Here is a 19363-nt window from a genome sequence, read left to right as displayed (position 1 = left end):
TGAACTGACTGAAATTGACGAGACAACAGAGAAGAAATGTTCTGACAAGTACTGACAAGAATAAAAGATGGCAGCCTGCTTTGTATTTATACAATCCTTTTACATTTGAGAGCAGAGGGGTCTCAGAGCCCACTAAATAGTGGTGGGGGGTCTCAGGCCCTCCAAAATCCTCCTCCGAACAAGAGAAAGACTTGAAGAAAGAAAACATCCAGTTTACGTGATACCTACTCTCGAACGCACAACACTACCCTTCAGCACCTCACACTCTATGTCTGCCTCAATATTAATAAAGCAGAAAGTTGAGGTTAAATTAAACTCAATTCCACATAGTCATGGTATGTCCTTGGAGTTTTAGCTCCAGGTTGAAATTATGACAAGACTGCTTCTGAAGCGAAGCTCGTGAACACCGTGCCTCGAGTGAGCCCTGGATTTGCCACTGCTGCACATGCGTGAAACGAGTGATGTCATGCATGACGCAGGTGGCCGCCGTCACCGCTGCTTCTGCGCGCTACTGAGCATGTGCGCTGCCGCTTCTCTTCCTCCTTGCCACTGTTTGACCTTTCGCCACAGCCGTGCGCATTTGCACAAGGGGGGGAGGGGGGGGTATATAAAGCACGCTTGCTCCCAGATCAGGCGCAGACACTCTCCATGGAGGAAGCAACAGTTGGATGGCGCAAATACCGATCCAGAAGTGGTAGCTTGGGAGTTAGCAAAACGCAGCGAAGATATGAAAAGCGCAAGGCTAGACGAGAGGCTTTTTGCTTCGGGATATACGAATTAACCTTGTCCAAGCCAGAGCAATGTTTTTTTTTTTTTATTCTGCTTGGCAATTTCTGTAGAAGAGGCCTCCTATCTTCCATGAATTCCCCACGTTGTGCAAGCAATTGTTCACTTTTCAAGTGAGCAAGATGCTTGCTTTCAGATAGCGTGCTGTCCCTTTTTCTGACTTGTGCCAAACACATGCATAAACCATGTTTGCATTTTGCTCAAAACGAAGCAACGAAAACCACTACTCATGCTAGGCCAGGAAGATGTTCCATTCGGTGGGGCACAGAGCTTTAGAAGGCGGAAAGGGTGCACGTGGCAGCATTGCTCTCAGAAGGATACCCACGCTTCCACCGCCATTCATTCCTTTCCCACGCTCTGTCCAAAGAAAGGGTCTTCCTTCAGCCCAGTCTCCGAAAAAAAAAAAAAAACTGCGAAAGGCAGGAACGGCTGGGCAAGCTCTTCAGTTTGTGCTGCTATGTAGCTTTCAATCGCACCACTCAAGATGTTGACGCTTATGTTCTAAACAACACTTTGGTGCGCTGTTGCAATTTTTATATCTCAAGGATGTCCGTGTACGATGTGCGCGAATAGGTTTCCATTGCGACAATGTCCTCGGATATTTTCGGGAAGTGCGCGGTCCAAATGAAAGGTGCATACGATGTCATGCAGCTTCGAGGTGAGTTTTTTTCTTTTGCCGCTCTTACCTTCACAGCACAGGTGGGTACTGTCCGGAATGACGCATCAGATGTGAACATAGTTGAACTGATGCAGAGAGAGAATTCAAGATAGTTGGTGAATGTGTTGCTTTTCAGTCCCGGTTGTAAGCGCTGCTTTTTTTTATAAGTGAACCTAGACTTAAGCATGCTCTCCAGGAAACATAAATAAACCTTATGCACGAAATGCTGGCCTGTTCACCTTGCACGTCGTACTGCTCTAATCAGGTGCTGTCTTGTTCTGCTTGCACGCAACTTTATGAGGAATTGAAAAGAAACTCTTTTAGGCACCATGTACTAAGGCGGCGTTCGTGAAAATCAGAAGTGCAAGTTATATGTTTCGTTTTGCATTTTCTTTGTCCCTGAAGGAAATAGGGATGCGATTGGAGCACAACATTGGTGGTAACCGCAGCAGCATGTAGTGTCCAAACAACTGCTTTGTAACGTGCGGTCTCCCAAATGGCACCACATGTACACGTCTGAAACTAGCGCACAGTCCCAGACTCGCATGCTACGTCCTATTCCCCCATCTTTAAGTAGACTGATCGAGGGTCCATCAGGAACCCCTGACACCTAAGTTTATGCTTCTGCGTAACAGCGTTTTGCTGTTGAATCAGATAAGATTGTTCTGTCATCTAGTATGCTTTATGCATCTTCATGCCTTCTGCCTGCGGCTAGTTAGAAGTTCGAATCTCTTCCTTCCTCATGCTGTGTTGGGTACCTCCTTCAAACGTATGGAATGTTGACTGGTGAGCATGCTTGCCCGGTAAACTATGGTAGTGGTTATTTTCCTTCCTCCTCCTTGCCTTTGATTGACATGCCTACGGCACTGTCAAGATTGTTCTTTGCACTTTTCACAGCCCCTGGTTTCCCTGCGCAGTTTCACAGCCCCTGGTTTCCCTGCGCTTATGCCAGTCGCCTTCTTTCTGCGGCTGAGCAGAATTACTCGATCACAGAATGTGAGTGCTTAGCCTTCGTGTGGGCCATTACAAAGTTTCGACCCTGCTGGTCACCTGGGGCGTTGGGCCCTCTGTCTTCAGGAATACACGTTTTCTGTCATCCACAAGTCCGGCCGGCTGCAAGCTGACGCCGACTGCCTGTCCCGCAACCCTGTAGATCCACCACCTTCGAGCGAGTGTGACGATGACACGTGTTGGCCATCTCTAACCCTTTAAACATTCGCCATGAACAGCGCTTAGATCCCAAAGCTTTTGCAGCATTATCAATCGCCTCAGCACTAATCAACTTGATGCTACCCTTGCTTTGTTTTTGCTCCACAATGGCACCTTATACTGGCGGCATATGCAACCAGATGGCGCCGAGCTTCTGCTCGTAGTCCCCGAACACCAGCGGGCCAACGTTCTACAGCAACTGCACGACGCGCCCACTGCAAGTCATCTTGGTCTATCTCGTACGTATGACAGCGTCCACCGCCGCTTCTTTTAGCCAGGCCTCTACCGCTCTGTTCGTCGTCACGTGGCTTCTTGTGACCGGTGTCAGCGATGAAAGAAGCCCTCGGTGGTGCCTGCTGGATACTTGCAGCCGATCGACATTCCAGTAGACCCATTTTCCCGAGTTGGCCTTGATCTCCTAGCCTTTCCCACTCTCTGCATCGGGGAATAAATGGATTGCGGTTGCCACGGATTATACTACGCGCTACGCTGTCACCCGAGCGATACCCACCAGCTGTGCAACTGACGTGGCTGCGTTTCTTCTCCACGACGTCATCCTGCCATGGTGCTCTACGCCAGCTACTCACTGACCGTGGCCGTTGCTTTCTCGCTCGAGTAGTCGACTAAATTCTCCGGTACTGCTCCATTAAGCACTATTTCACCACCGCTTACCATCCACAAACGGCCTCACCGAACGCCTCAACCACACGCTTGTCAATGTATATATTGGATAATCACCATGACTGGGATGTTATTTGCTGTTTGTAACGTTCGCATATAATTCCTCCCGTCACGACACAATGATACTCACCCTTCTATCTCCTATATGGGCCTGGTGCGCTGCAGCTTTGGCCGAACATGTGGCGCCGTCTGGGAGGCGCCGCTGTAAAACGCGGCTGTCTGGATCCGCAGCCGTGGGTAGCACCGACGCTGTGTTCCGATTTCTTTTTGGGTCCCCATAAGAATAAAAAAATAAACACCGACTGAAACAAGGGCCTGTACTTACTTAGTCATTTCGAATCTCATATCGCACCCATTGCTTTTCGTTAAGGCTGCGCATTTCCCACGTTTGATTTTTTGTTGTACAGTACTTCACGCTAGGTTTTTTCAAGCATGCACGAGCGATCGCTAGCACGCGAAAGTCACAAAATAAACGGGTCTTTTCTTTTTTCTTTACTTCTGGACCCAACTTGAGCTCTAAAAAGTTGTGACAACTACTAAAAGTTGTAACCAGAGCTGGCAGGCCTTCGGACACGGCCAGTGTCGTAGAGAGCGCGGAGCCTTCCTGCCCAACGGGAACTTTTTTTTTTTTTTCTAACGACTTCCTAATGATAGTTTCCAGCTGTTCTCGGCACTCGCTTTTGGGAAGCCTAGCCTGACGTAGAAGACGTAGAAGCACGACATGGAGAGCGAAGCACATTGCAGGCGTGCGCGATTTCTGACTTGCCACACGTTCATGGTTCCCCGCAAAGAGAAAACGTCCTTTTAAACTAACAGCTCGATCTGCTCTTGTGCTTATGGGTGTCATAATAGTTATAAAAAAAAAAAAAACCATCGGGAAGCAATCGAAAATCAAGTTTTTTTTTGCGGTTTCCTTGGAAATCATACGAGAGCAATGTGTCGCATCGTTAACAGTGGCACCCGGCCTTGCAGATGCAACTGGCATCCGTGATATTGCGTGGGTTCGCCAACAACTACATACAAAAAAAAAAATGAATTACATATGTGGTGAAGAGATGCCGAAAGGGCCGAATAAAACTTACCTCCAAGCTGACGTTGTAGAAGGCGGTTTTCATTTCGGCAGCGCATTTTCTGAAGATATCCGAGGGCCCTTCTGCACTGTGAAGTTCCCCGCGCACTCCATGCACGTGCTGGCTTCGTACAGTTTCTTACCGCGCACCAAGCAGTTATTCTTAAATTAAGTCTCAACATTCCCGATCGCCCGAAATCCCCCGAACAGCACGCGCTGTGGAGCTTGCTCAGCCATGGCTGTTTTTCCGCGCACTGAACCGTTACCACTCGTTTCGACGCATCGAGTAGAAAATAAAAACTACGGTAGAACTGCCGAGCGCCGAAAAAGCACGTGCACGCAAGGCCCGACGCCTTAGGGTACATCTCCATATACAGCTTGCTCGTCCTGTCTTGGAGCCCAGCTCTCGGCTGTCGCTTCTGGGGGGTCTAGCATGCCGTTTCCGCATACACTGCCACCGAGGGGAAAGGCCAGTGCTGCGCATTGCACACTGGCTTAGTTTTTGTTTTATTTATGTCTTTACTTTCAAAGTGCCATATTGTTCGGGTTCCGAATTCCTACTTCAAAGAAGAAAAAAACCCGTAGAGCCGCCAGCAGAAGCGCTCGCGCGCCGACGATCCGCTGCGCCCAAAGCGCCGGCGGCTTTCTACCAGACGGGTCTGGCATGAATGGGTAGCGGCTTTCTTCGCTTTGCTTTTGGTTAATTTTTCAACACACACACATGATACATGTGTCTGTTATGTACGCGTGTGGCAGGAGGCAGGAAATGACCGACACACGTTTTCTTCTAACAAGGTTTCTGCCGAGAAGAGTAGACTTCGCGTTCACCCCGCCGCCTCTCTCCGACGAGCAGACATACCACATATGGGTGCGCCGGCGGGAGGTGGCGCTACTTGTTCCGGAGCAGTGGCGCCTCCATACCAGCGCACTAGGCCCATAGCCGCGACCCTCCCCTTTTGTTTGACAGCGTACTGTCTCCTACCGTTAATGCCAGTTCCTATGTTCGTGACGCCATGTCTCGAGCTGACGCCGCTCGTCCCTAGCAAAAAAATCCGATAGAAAACTAATAGCCTATCAGATTATTGATATTGGTTTTATCAGTCTGCCAGAGTATTGGTCGTATGGGTATCCTAGCCTATTGGTTTTACAGGTCTGCTGGAGTATTGGTTTTATAGGTCAATTGTTTACTGGTCGTATAGGTTATGGTTTTATCGGTCCTATGGCATCTGGTAAAACAGATAAGTCTATAATGCTAGTACACCCATAGGTGTCAATAATCTGATAGACCTACAAAACCAGTAGGCTTTCTATTGGTTTTGTAGGCCCTATGGAATATTGGTCTCATCGAGTACCTGCGTGTGTTTACCTCTCCGGACACCTGAAGGGAGAGGGCAGCTATGTTCCATTTTCTAGGGATGAGTTACGCAGCAGGTGCATGTATACACATTTTATTCCACAATGACAGTGGCAATGTATACTGGCACATAATCCAAACATTGACTGCATCCAGGTAGCCCTCGATTCCAAGATTGCAGACTTCGGCCTGATGATGTAGTCTCTCCAATACTAAGGCACCTGAAAGAAATAAAATATTGCGGTACAGCTTGAAAAATAAGCGATTTCAAGAGCGCGACACCACCACGACTTCAAAAAATCGGCGCACATATATACCGGCAACCGCGATTGCGCGCGTATTCATGCGGAGGCAGATAGGGGATAGGGGACGCGCCGCCATTATAGACCAGTTGCAAAACCTACAAGTCAGCTTCCCTGTGAGGCAGGAATTCATGCACAATGACGACAGAACCGGACTCAGGGGCAATAGTTAGGTGCAGTGCATGCATCTACTACAGTCCACGCTGCTTCCGATGCACTTCCCGTCGCACAGGCCATTGTGCGAGAACAGGTTTTTGGGCATTCTTAGCGCGGGAATAAAGGGGGGAGCACTGTCACCCTGGGGGTGAGGAAAGAAGATTTAGACTAGGGGACCCTAACCGGACAGGGTAATAGTGGCGCCACCATGCGCACGCGCGGAATGCTGCGACGAATGGGCGAGGGGTGCGGAAATTACCCTACCCGCCTGGTGACATACCAGCACTGTACCTTACTATTATCCTAAAGTAAGTCTATGCCGCCATTGTACAGGAATTTCTGCCGCACAGGGAAGCTGACTTGTAGGTTTTGCAACTGGTCTATTGAACGCCGAGGTATCTGCTGAACAAACATTCCGTCTTGCGCCTCACCACAGGTCCTGCCACTTGAACACAGTGCGCACAACATTCAAAAACAGATTATCGCTAAAAAGTTACTTTCAAGAAATCGTGCCGACAACTTTCAAACTCGGCGCTGCGTTATGGGCCTGGTGCGCTGCAGCTTTGGCCGAACATGTGGCGCCGTCTGGGAGGCGCCGCTGTAAAACGCGGCTGTCTGGATCCGCAGCCGTGGGTAGCACCGACGCTGTGTTCCGATTTCTTTTTGGGTCCCCATAAGAATAAAAAAATAAACACCGACTGAAACAAGGGCCTGTACTTACTTAGTCATTTCGAATCTCATATCGCACCCATTGCTTTTCGTTAAGGCTGCGCATTTCCCACGTTTGATTTTTTGTTGTACAGTACTTCACGCTAGGTTTTTTCAAGCATGCACGAGCGATCGCTAGCACGCGAAAGTCACAAAATAAACGGGTCTTTTCTTTTTTCTTTTCTTCTGGACCCAACTTGAGCTCTAAAAAGTTGTGACAACTACTAAAAGTTGTTGTAACCAGAGCTGGCAGGCCTTCGGACACGGCCAGTGTCGTAGAGAGCGCGGAGCCTTCCTGCCCAACGGGAACTTTTTTTTTTTTTCTAACGACTTCCTAATGATAGTTTCCAGCTGTTCTCGGCACTCGCTTTTGGGAAGCCTAGCCTGACGTAGAAGACGTAGAAGCACGACATGGAGAGCGAAGCACATTGCAGGCGTGCGCGATTTCTGACTTGCCACACGTTCATGGTTCCCCGCAAAGAGAAAACGTCCTTTTAAACTAACAGCTCGATCTGCTCTTGTGCTTATGGGTGTCATAATAGTTATATAAAAAAAAACCATCGGGAAGCAATCGAAAATCAAGTTTTTTTTTTTTGCGGTTTTCTTGGAAATCATACGAGAGCAATGTGTCGCATCGTTAACAGTGGCACCCGGCCTTGCAGATGCAACTGGCATCCGTGATATTGCGTGGGTTCGCCAACAACTACATACAAAAAAAAATGAATTACATATGTGGTGAAGAGATGCCGAAAGGGCCGAATAAAACTTACCTCCAAGCTGACGTTGTAGAAGGCGGTTTTCATTTCGGCAGCGCATTTTCTGAAGATATCCGAGGGCCCTTCTGCACTGTGAAGTTCCCCGCGCACTCCATGCACGTGCTGGCTTCGTACAGTTTCTTACCGCGCACCAAGCAGTTATTCTTAAATTAAGTCTCAACATTCCCGATCCCCCGAAATCCCCCGAACAGCACGCGCTGTGGAGCTTGCTCAGCCATGGCTGTTTTTCCGCGCACTGAACCGTTACCACTCGTTTCGACGCATCGAGTAGAAAATAAAAACTACGGTAGAACTGCCGAGCGCCGAAAAAGCACGTGCACGCAAGGCCCGACGCCTTAGGGTACATCTCCATATACAGCTTGCTCGTCCCGTCTTGGAGCCCAGCTCTCGGCTGTCGCTTCTGGGGGGTCTAGCATGCCGTTTCCGCATACACTGCCACCGAGGGGAAAGGCCAGTGCTGCGCATTGCACACTGGCTTAGTTTTTGTTTTATTTATGTCTTTACTTTCAAAGTGCCATATTGTTCGGGTTCCGAATTCCTACTTCAAAGAAGAAAAAAACCCGTAGAGCCGCCAGCAGAAGCGCTCGCGCGCCGACGATCCGCTGCGCCCAAAGCGCCGGCGGCTTTCTACCAGACGGGTCTGGCATGAATGGGTAGCGGCTTTCTTCGCTTTGCTTTTGGTGAATTTTTCAACACACACACATGATACATGTGTCTGTTATGTACGCGTGTGGCAGGAGGCAGGAAATAACCGACACACGTTTTCTTCTAACAAGGTTTCTGCCGAGAAGAGTAGACTTCGCGTTCACCCCGCCGCCTCTCTCCGACGAGCAGACATACCACATATGGGTGCGCCGGCGGGAGGTGGCGCTACTTGTTCCGGAGCAGTGGCGCCTCCATACCAGCGCACTAGGCCCATATCACACCGCGCGATTCAAATTCCTTTGTTGGCGTGCAGGCAACGGCATTCTGCAACGCAAAGCCACATCATACACTGACAAAGTATAAACGTCAGCCCGAAGTTGCAAGTGATGCACACGCACCTGATCAAAAGCTGAAAGTGCGCTGGAACGTTGATATCCTCGAAAAGCACCCCGAAAAACGGCGAAAACAAACACAGGGCACCGACCGAACTGCCGCCAGCCCGATCGGCAGCGCCAATGCCTCTACGGAGCTGCGCATGTGTATCGCATGTGCGCCCAGAGGAGAGGTGGAAAGGAGGATGAGAGAAGCCAGCACGGGAACGCTTGCGAGGGAGTAGGAGTGAGAGAAAGGAAACCTACCTTATAGTGCTCTAGAATATTGGGCAGTGTGACGACCAGCGCCGGAGAGCGGGCCGCTTTTGCGATGACAGGAACCGACTCCCGCGAGGGGGCGCGACGTGCAACAGGGGTGCCACGTTCGCCGCTCGGCGCGTAGCGGCCGCGGGGACAGTGGCGGTAAAGATGAGGGTCGCGGTTCTCTTTGGAGCTATTTTCACACGCTACGCAATTGGTGAATATTTAATAAAGAGGCTACTTATTCGAACTTCTTAAACTTATCCCTGCCATTCCTTTACGTTAATCTGGAGACGCCGTGTACGCTTGGGTAGTCCTACGGAGCAGCGCGCGATGTTTGAATCGCTATTTGAAAACTCTTTCAACCTTCTTCCTGCGGACAGCCATAAATCGTCCAGATGAACAATTTGTACTTAATGCTTCCAACGAAGTAGGGTGTTTTGCATTCGTTCTTCCAGTAAGGGAATAAAGGCCGAGGAGCGCTACTAACACGCGGAGAAAAACAGTATACATGCGAAGCAAAGCTCTTTAGGAACACCTTATTTTTTTACGAGCCTTATTTACGAACACATTTTTCATCTTGAGGCTATTAATACTTAACAACGTTTATCTTGAATCGCCAGTAATCTGTAATCGTTGTCCTTTACGTACCCTAGCTAATCACCACTTACAGAATTGACAAATACAGTGTGCGAAAATTTAGAGGACTGCGGTTACCGGCAAAAAAAAAAAAAAAAAAAAAAAAAAAAAAAAAAAAAGGAGCGTATACACGACTCAAGCATTTATTTTTTGTTCGTGATTAACAAATACATATATCGCGGACATTTGTTTACGTGCCGCTGACGAAAGGGTGAACCAGCTGTTTAGATGAAAAAAAAAATAGTCAAGTACAGCTAGGGCAATACTTCAGATAAAATATGAAAAATTAAACACGTCACATACGTTTACGAGGGAATACGTTCATATATTGGGCACTTGAGTGCGGACGCTTTACTGGCATCAAATTATACTGAGCAAAAAAAAGAAAGCACTTATAATTACGCCTCGTATTGGCAGATATGATGCAGTTCTTGGCGCGCACCGAGAGAAAAAAAATGCGAAAACGATGACGGGCACCTAATGCGCATGCAATTAATATAAGGCCGAATTCAAATGCGGACATTATTAATGCCTGTTTATTCTTCGAGTGGGTGGTATGAAATGTGAGTAATCGACTGGATATACTCGACAACTACTGCTTGTCAGACTACAGTCGGGCTACTTGCCGCGGCTACTATTTGCAGGACTAATCAGGCTATAATTGTTAACAAGGTTGATATTACACGGGGAATATACTTCCAGGGGAATTTAATTGTTTTCCCTTTGGGAACTTTTGTCGTAGTTGGCTTACTTCGCAAAGAGCGAAGCCGCAAAAACAAATGAAATTTTATTACTTCAAGTGTGAGCTTTCTGGTGCTCCAGGTAGGTAAAACCTTTGAACTGAAGGTTGAAAAATCTGAAGTGCAAAGGCGTCCAAAAGGACCGTACACCTGAGCCAACGTTGTATATAGGTAAATTTCTACCTAGCTTCGAGCCTATGGCGCAGTTTTCGTTCGTGACGAGAAACCGTGCCGGCCTCACAACCTCTCTTTCGCAGAAGGATGATCTAGCGGAAGCGAATTAGGCGTTTACTATAGCCTCTGCATCCTCTATTTTCCATCGTTCTTTCTTTTTCAAAACTTTTTTTTTTTTTTTTCATTTCGTATGTGCACCAAAAGAGGACTAGAGAGATCTTCTGAGGGCAATGACTTGTATATTACTGGTTGCTTGAGCACGCAGAATAAAAACTACCTAGACATTTTTTGGAACTATGTGCATTGAGATTAAATGCCTTAAGCATAGCGCGCATTTCTGGGTATTTAAAGTTACCCGTTACAACAATGTTCCAGCTTATATAAATAAAAGAAAATGGTTTGTTCTTAGATTAGTGTACAGTTTTACAGTTGACTTAAATTTCGACGCTTCGATTGCAGCCTGTTTGTGCACTACTTTCCTCTTCCCAGGCCTTCATTTGGTTATTTCCTTTTTTTTTATTGTCTATCAAATATCTCCTCTTTTCTTCGTCTTTAGCTGCCTGCCTTCTTCTCCGTCGTGTTTTTGCCGTGCCGCACGAAAATTCCAAACCTTTGTTCACATTCGCTCTTTTCACTGCGCTGCATGCTTTCCACCAACTCCTTTCTCCCTCCCTCGACACGTCTCTCTCTCTCTTTTGTTTTTTTTTTTCCTGTGAAACCTTTACTTCCCACTTCTTCCACCTTTCCTGACCCACTGTGTTCCGTTATTCAGTAGCCCTTTACCTAGAGTGGTGTCGTTCGTTTTTCATGTCCTTACTATGTATACCTCCATGCGGGGTAGTCCACATTTAATTCGTTTGAACTGAATACCGACTTCTCTTGTGGCTTCAGGTGACGTAGTGTACACAGCATAGTTTGCGCGTGAAACAATGGAATATACCATTTTGGACTGTTTTGGTAATGGGGTCACTGTGGCCAGCTTTAGTCAGCGCTCGAACGCACGTGTTGCATGTTTGACTTTTTCATACGTCCTGTTTCCACACTGTCCTCTTTTCAAAACGAGTACATTTCTGGACGTCATTTAGGTGCATTAGGAATGCTAAAGCGAGCTGTACGGCGAGTGAAGCGTGCTGTGCGAGTCTGAATTTGTACGCCCTCTCCAAGCTGCTTTCTTCAAAGCCCAACTCCTGTCATGTTGCTTCCCCGAGGTGTTGCCGACGGCCAAAATGGAAAATAAATTAGGTGATTGCTAACAGCACTGAGCACCGTTAACCGGCATATTTGTAAAATCTTGTCGCGAACAGCTCGAGACGACGCACAAGCAAACAAGAACGTACAGTGCGCGCGATATCCGCCCCGCCGCACAGCGCGCATACGCGGGCGCCCGGACGGCTGACACACCAGTTGCTGGTGGCGCCCTCTGCGCTGCGGCGCCTCCGTCATCGCAAAAGCGGCCCCTCGCTCCCATGCATTTCGCGGCGCGGTCGACACACTGCCCAATCTTCTAGAGCACTATACCTACCTCTCCGTTGCGAAGCACCGCCAGCATCGCGCTACCGCGGCGGCAGCTCGAGCCGTACTCGTCGTGTGCTCGATGTCGACTCCTCTCGCTTCGGCGGCGGTTGCAGCGTTGCAGTTGCTTGGACGCGCGCCTCTCAATCCATTTCACCGCCATTCAGTGATCCAGTAGCAACAGCGTCGCGCGTCTTGCGGCTCCAACCGTACGTAGTTTGTTGAGTGAGAATATTTTGTGTCGCGGCGTTCTCAATTGTTATTACGGCTAATATTGTACGTTACGGCAACACTCAATAAACGGGATGAATGCGTGAGTTTTGAGGATGTTCCTAGACGGAAAAGGAAACAATGAAAAAGACCTAAAATCTCCAACTGACTGATCCTTCATGTAAGACCCATAAACAAAGGCATACTATCTGATGTATCAGACACATGAACCAATATGTAGTGGTCTATAAGACAAGCATATGTATCAGCCTATAAGATGTATGGGCTTCTGCACTGGTCTGATACTTTTCTTATGCAACCCACAGATAAACCTATGAAACCAATACTATTGCTTATAGGACAAATATGTACCAGTCTATAAGATTTATCAGTTTCTGCATAAGTCCCATAGAAATGCAGATACAACACATAGAATACCTACAGAACCAACACCGATTCTTATAGAACCAATAACGCTCCCTGTTGGTCTTTTTTGCTAGGGGTGTTATTGCTCGCCGCCGACTAGCTTCCTCCACAAATTCCCAGAAACGCCACCATGATTCTCGTCACCGGGACGTCCACTACTTTCCGGGCTCTCTCGTGTTGCTCTGGACTCCCGCTCATAGAGTTGGGCTATGTGAGAAGCTCTTGCCACGCTACGCAGGACCCTACCGTTTTACGGCCAGCCACTTCAGTGACATACGAGGTCACCCCTGTGCATCCGCCGCAACAGTCTGCTATGCCACGTACAAAGATCGTTCATGTCACCCGAATGAAGCCGTACTGCACCTGCAGTAGTTCGACATAATGCGCACTGGGACTGTGCTTTTCGTGGGGGGGGGGGGGGTAATGTTACATATATGGCCTGCGTCGATGGACGTTGAAGACGACGACGATCAACAGTAGTGACACGGAAGGAAGACAAAGCTGCAGCAACGGTAGCTGGTACTACGAGAAGGTTGGCGCCTACCCGAACATTCACTCAAGTCATCAGCCGTAGCGTTCTCAAACTAACCTTGTCACGTATCAATATATTACAATGGTTTGTGCTTAAAACTAACACTAAAAGTTGAAAAAGAAGTGTTCATGAGGGTGGCTTTCCCACAGTGCATGCCATAATAATGAGTAAAACGCACTGAAATATGGCGTATTTATTTCATAATCGCCCTTTTTTTTTTTTTCAAGTGACCATAATTTTCTCCGTGTAATTATGGTTCTGAAAATATATTACTTCGATGATTTGTGGTTAAAATTAACACTAAAAGTTAAAAAAAAAACTTCACGAGGGTGGCTTTCCCACAGTGCATGCGCATGGTGAAATGACTCTTATGAGCCTTCAATTAGGCGCAAAATGCGTTTTTTGTGGTCGACTAACTCCTAGTGTTCAAAACTGCAACCAATGCAATTGACGATCATAACTCATCATCTTTCGAAATGGCAGCACCGCAATAGCGGGCTGGACGAGTGTCTAGTCATTGGCGATTTTGGTACGATCTGCCATGACGAGTACAGCTTGGGGTTGGCGGTTAAGGGTAAAAATTTTATACAATACACGAAAAGAAAGCTAAATAGACTCGCTATTTAGGCATAGAGCTTTGAATATGAAGTTGTGATTTGTAACACAAGATATAATTTCCCAAAAAACAAATTTTAGAAAAAAATTGAACAAAACTTGACGAAATGCACTTGTAAACGAAACATCTTAAAAAATTTTTGAGATATACAAAATGCAGAGCATTATATTGGTCACTCCCTGTGAAAAAATAACGGTGCAGTATTGAATAGTGTTCTTGATGTATAATGAGCAATCAACGAGGGCCGCTGCACAGCAGCGTGCCGAGACGGATGCCCGGTTCCTATCTTAGGCAGAATACTACTCAGTTTTTCAGGAGGCATGATATCATGCCAATAATGTTGACACCCTGAGAATGAGATAAATGACACTAACAACACAAACAAAACATCCAGAGCGGTCCCAAATGCCAGTAATAACCAAGCGCACCCAAATGCCAGTAATAACCACCAACTAGCCCCATTTAGAGCTTTGCTAACATTTCTTTCCGAGAAGAACATGGTATAATGTTCACAGCAGACCATAGAGTTGTACTCTCTAGCAGTGTCTTGATCCGGGTCCACGTTAGCACTCCAATCGCAATCTCCAGAAACGTACACGGAACTCGTTGACGCTGAAAGTGCCTGCTGGTAGCGCGTTTACCATGCTTTAGCGTGTACTCGATAGCTGTCAGTTTAAAAGCTGTGTAGAACTTGCATACCGCACCGTCACGCTGTGAAATCCGATGCCCTTATGGAATGAATGCAAACTCGCAACATACCACGTTTTGAAGATCGGCGAAGAAACTTTCGCTTAGAATTTCGTTCCGTTATTGAACAAAAACAGACTTGGTCAATCCGAATATTTATTTTGCAACCTGCAAGAAGCACGTGATACCATACTGACTTATTACCTTAATTCACTTGAACTAACCTGTTATGTCTTTTTCTCACACCATCGCTGACTGGAACTGTTTGCCCAGGTCTGATTACGAAACCATGAACTAGAACTTGTGCTGTGCCTTATGGCTGTTTTTGATTAAAAAATCTTTTTGATCTACAGGTTCTTCGCTTGCCTTGCATTTTGTATAGGGTCTTTCCTGCTTGGACCTAACCATGGTCCGCACTACGTTTGTGGATAATATAAATGAAAGGGACACTCTGCACAACTTTATCTCATTAGAAGAAAAAAAGTATACAATTTACTGCTGTAAACTGACATTCAATTAACAGCAATAGGTGCATGTATTGCTGAGAAAATTGAATATGAAAGCCAATGGCCACTCGAGAAAATAGCTGCGGTTTAGCTCTGGTTAAACCTGAATGGAACTAGAAGCTTCTTATATTATTGGGGACTTGAGCTCAGCCTTTACGGGTAGGACGCGAGAGTGTAAGCTGCCAGCCGACATTAAAGTCCTGCTTTAAGCAAGCCGCATGGATGTGCCAGCATGCCCTAGGGGTAATGTGAATGCAAAGGTTCCGGCAGGCTGATTTTGATACCACACCCTTTGTAAGAAAGGGCGACCCGAGATGGCAGCTCTTGCCAAACAGTGTCAGACAACCCTACGGTCAGTTAGTGCTCAGATATGCCAGCTGTCAGCTACCGCCTGTCACTGACCCTACCGACACCGATTATGAAGGCTCGAGCTCGCTAACGCAGTGAAGATTCCGCATCAAAACTACTCTGACAACATACAGTTTGCAAAGAGTCAGTAGCTGCATTTTTTTACCATTCTAAGTAATAATAAAGCTCCTATGAGATAAGCTTATAAGGTTTGAAAGCCTTGATCTATTGACAGAGGTCAACAAGAATTTGACCCCAGCGTACCCTTGAAGAAGCAGTAAAGCTGAACATAAATTGCCATTATAAAGTTCCATAATTTTAAACCCCAATACACAATCGGGAGCTTAGTACACACATGCGATATCAGGTCTACAAACTACCTACAGAATGACTATGCCAGTTTGCTTGAGACATGCAAATGTCCAATTCCCACATAGAAGTGATCAACATATCAAATACAATGCAAATGTGAGCACATACATAGAAAATTCAGAACACTTGTCACAGGTAACATTATCAAAATACAAAGAAGATTATGAAATGGCAGCCCCACATCAGTGTTCCTTCTTTTCATGACGAAGGAAACTTCGCTTATCAGCAAATGCCCTTGCACACAAGCTACACCGAAATCGTTTCTCGCCCTTGTGAGACCGTACATGCACTGTGAGGTGGACACGTTGTTTGAAGGCCATGGGGCACAGCTCACACTGGTATGGCCTCACGCCCGTGTGTGTGTTGACATGTGCATCCAAGACGCTTTTCGCTAAAAATGCCTTCCCACAGTGGTCACACTGGTAAGGACGCTCTCCAGTGTGGCAGCGAAGGTGTCGAATCAGATTCGATGACCGTGAAAAGCACCTCTTGCAGAACTTGCACTGATAGGGACGCTTACCAGTGTGGACGCGAAGGTGCAAATACAGGCCACTCTTCCGTGAAAAGGTTTTTTTACAGTGACTGCACTGGTATTGCTGGTGGCCTCAACCTTTCCCAACATCAAATCTTTCTCCAGCGACTCCTCTCTTCTCATCACTTTAGGAGCCCTTTAAATCAGTGTTGGGCAGTTGGTAAGGTTCAAAGGTAACTGGAGAAAAAGAACGGTGCCACAGAAGCCCAAGATTCGGTTTGGTTTGTGGATTTGTCGTCCCAAAGCAACTTCGGCTGAGAGATGCCATAGTGGAGGACTCTGGAAATTTGGACCACTTGGGGTTCTTTAACTTGTATTGACATCGCGAAGCACACGGGTGCCTTGAAAGCGGCAACCGAGGGCAGAATTCAATCCCGCATCCTTGGGAACAGCAGTCGAGTGCCGTAACCACTGTGCCACCCCGGCAGGAGAAGCCCAAGTTTCATTAAAATTTATAGAACTTTTGATTAAAATGTGAGTCTGAGCTATGGCTCGCGAAGATGAGAAAAACATACATGTAGATTGGAAATACACATTCAAGACAAGTAGTTCCAGGCTAATAAGGTTTATGAGCAAAAAAGAAGCAATAAAAGCATGTAAATAGGCCTGAACACAAACAATATTGAATCTTCTCAAGCCTGTCCAAACAAACAAACAAGAAAAGCTGGGTAAATAACAAGCTCGTAGCATAAAAAAGATAAGCATGAACAGTGGAAACAAACATGGCAAGACAAGCACTGCACTTCAAACTGGAATCTTATCGGAAATCGCAAAGCTTATGTTCTATGGTCCTATGTTCACCTTGTGATAATCAACAGCAGTTTTGAAATAATGGCGTTTTGTTATCATGCATCAATAGAGATGGTCAGCTGATACAATCACTACCAGCTTCCATGGAACGTAAATCCTTGATGTTTTTGCTATCCATCAATAATATCGTTTTTGATAAAACAGTTTTGCAGCCTGTGCAATGAACAGGGATGGATGCATACAATTTTACACAGATGCATAAGATGTCACTATGCCTTCACAATGTGAAGCAGAGGTAAGGTAATTTTAATTCGTCAGCTTTCAAATTAGAAATAGATATAGCTACTCTTTTCTTTTTCTAATGCTCTATAACGGTCTTGACCATGAAACAAATTTTTTCTATTGAAGATGGCAGAACAAAGGTGATTAGCAGACGACAGGAAAATAGGGCCGAATGGATATAGCCTTTCCCTGCTTTCAAAGTTTGCTGTTCCACTCCACAAACATGCTTCCGCTCAAAATGCATTAGGTTTTTAAGTTTACAACGCTCTTGCCCTATGCCATCTTAACGCATATGTGGACAGCTATATTTTTCTAAAGAAAAACCAAATTTATGCAATTTAGAGCTGTAAATTGATGTTTGTGTAACAGTTAAAATTGTATCCATTGCAGCGAAAATCGTATTTGGAAGTCGGCTGCACAAAAAATTCTTTACATCATTTAAGCATTTCAGTTTGCTTGCAAACATGTTTGGTTGCTGCATTTCTTCTTTAACCCATAAAAAGCCTGCTTTATGAGAGGTGCATCCATGCAATTTAAGTTATTCTGTAGAGAGAGGCCAACTTCAGTTTGTCCTCAATAGCCCTAAAGAAGCAATGAATATGTATTGCAAATAAAAGCCGATGCTGTTCATTACTCCTACAGTGCGTTTGAGAGTGTAGCACATATATGTGCTTTATTTAAAGGCATACTTGCCACATACAAAGAAACTCTATGCCAGTATGATTTCAGGGCACATAATCAAGGCGAAGAATGCTTGTCAAAGCTGACATTACGAATGTAAGTACATTCATAAAACTAGGAACACTTGTTTTAGCTGACATAATCAAAATGCACAAGAACATTATGAAAATGCAGTGCCAGAAGAGTGTTCTTTCTCTTCACGCTGTTTTAAGCTGTACTTCCCAGCAAACGCCCTTCCACAGAAGCGACACAGAAACGGCCTTTCACCCTTTTGAGATCGCACATGACCTTTGACAAGGCCAAGGTCTTTGAACGCCATGGGACACAGCTGACAATGGTACGACCTCAACGCCTGCGTGCATGTTGTATGTACAACCATGTAGTCCTTCAATGCCAATGTTTTCCCGCAGCGGTCACAATGGTAAGGATGCTCTCTAGTGTGGACCCGAATTGGCAGCTCCCGCCAAACGTAATGTCAGAAAACCCTACGACCAGTTAGTACTTAGCCATGCCAGCTACCGCCTGCCACTGACCCTACCGGCACCTACAGACACTGATGCTGAAGGCTCAAGATCGCTGGCATAGTGAAGCTTTCACTTCAAACTGCTCCAACATCATTTAGTTTGTTTGCAGTCAGTACTTGCATTTTTCTTCACCACTGTAGGTAATAATAAAGCTCCTTTCAGAGAGAAGCCTATAAGATTTTAACGCATTAATGTATTGACAAAAATCAACAAGAATTTGGTCTCACTGTACCCTTGAAGCAGCAGTAAAGCTGAACATAAATTCCCAATATAAAGTTTTGATTTCAATCCCAAATACACATTTGGGATCTTAATACACACATGCTATATCAGGAACAACAGAACAACTGTATTCCAGTTTGCTTGAGGCATACAATTGTCCATTTCCCGCATGGAAGTGGTCAGTGTATCAAATCCATTGCAAATATAAGGATAGTACATAGAAAAATCGGACCACTTGTAACAAGTAACATTATCACAACGGACAAGACTATTATGGAATGGCAATTCCAAATCAGTGTTCCTTCTCTTTGTGGCGAATTAAACTGCGCTTCACAGCAAATGCCCTTGCACAGAAGCAACACCGAAATCGTTTCTCGCCCTTGTGAGACCGTACATGCACTGTGAGGTGGGCACGTTGTTTGAAGGCCATGGGGCACAGCTCACACTGGTATGGCCTCACACCCGTGTGTGTGTTGACATGTCCATCCAAGACATTCTTCTCTGAAAATCTCTTCCCACAGTGGTCACACTGGTAAGGATGCTCTCCAGTGTGGTAGCGAAGGTGTCGAAACAGGTTCCCGGACTGTGAAAAGCACTTGTTGCAGAACTCACACTGATAGGGACGCTCACCGGT

Source organism: Amblyomma maculatum, chromosome 11, assembly GCF_055883805.1.
Source record: "Amblyomma maculatum isolate TAMU_Amacu chromosome 11, ASM5588380v1, whole genome shotgun sequence".
In the NCBI taxonomy this organism is placed as follows: domain Eukaryota; kingdom Metazoa; phylum Arthropoda; class Arachnida; order Ixodida; family Ixodidae; genus Amblyomma; species Amblyomma maculatum.
This window is presented reverse-complemented; position numbering follows the sequence as displayed.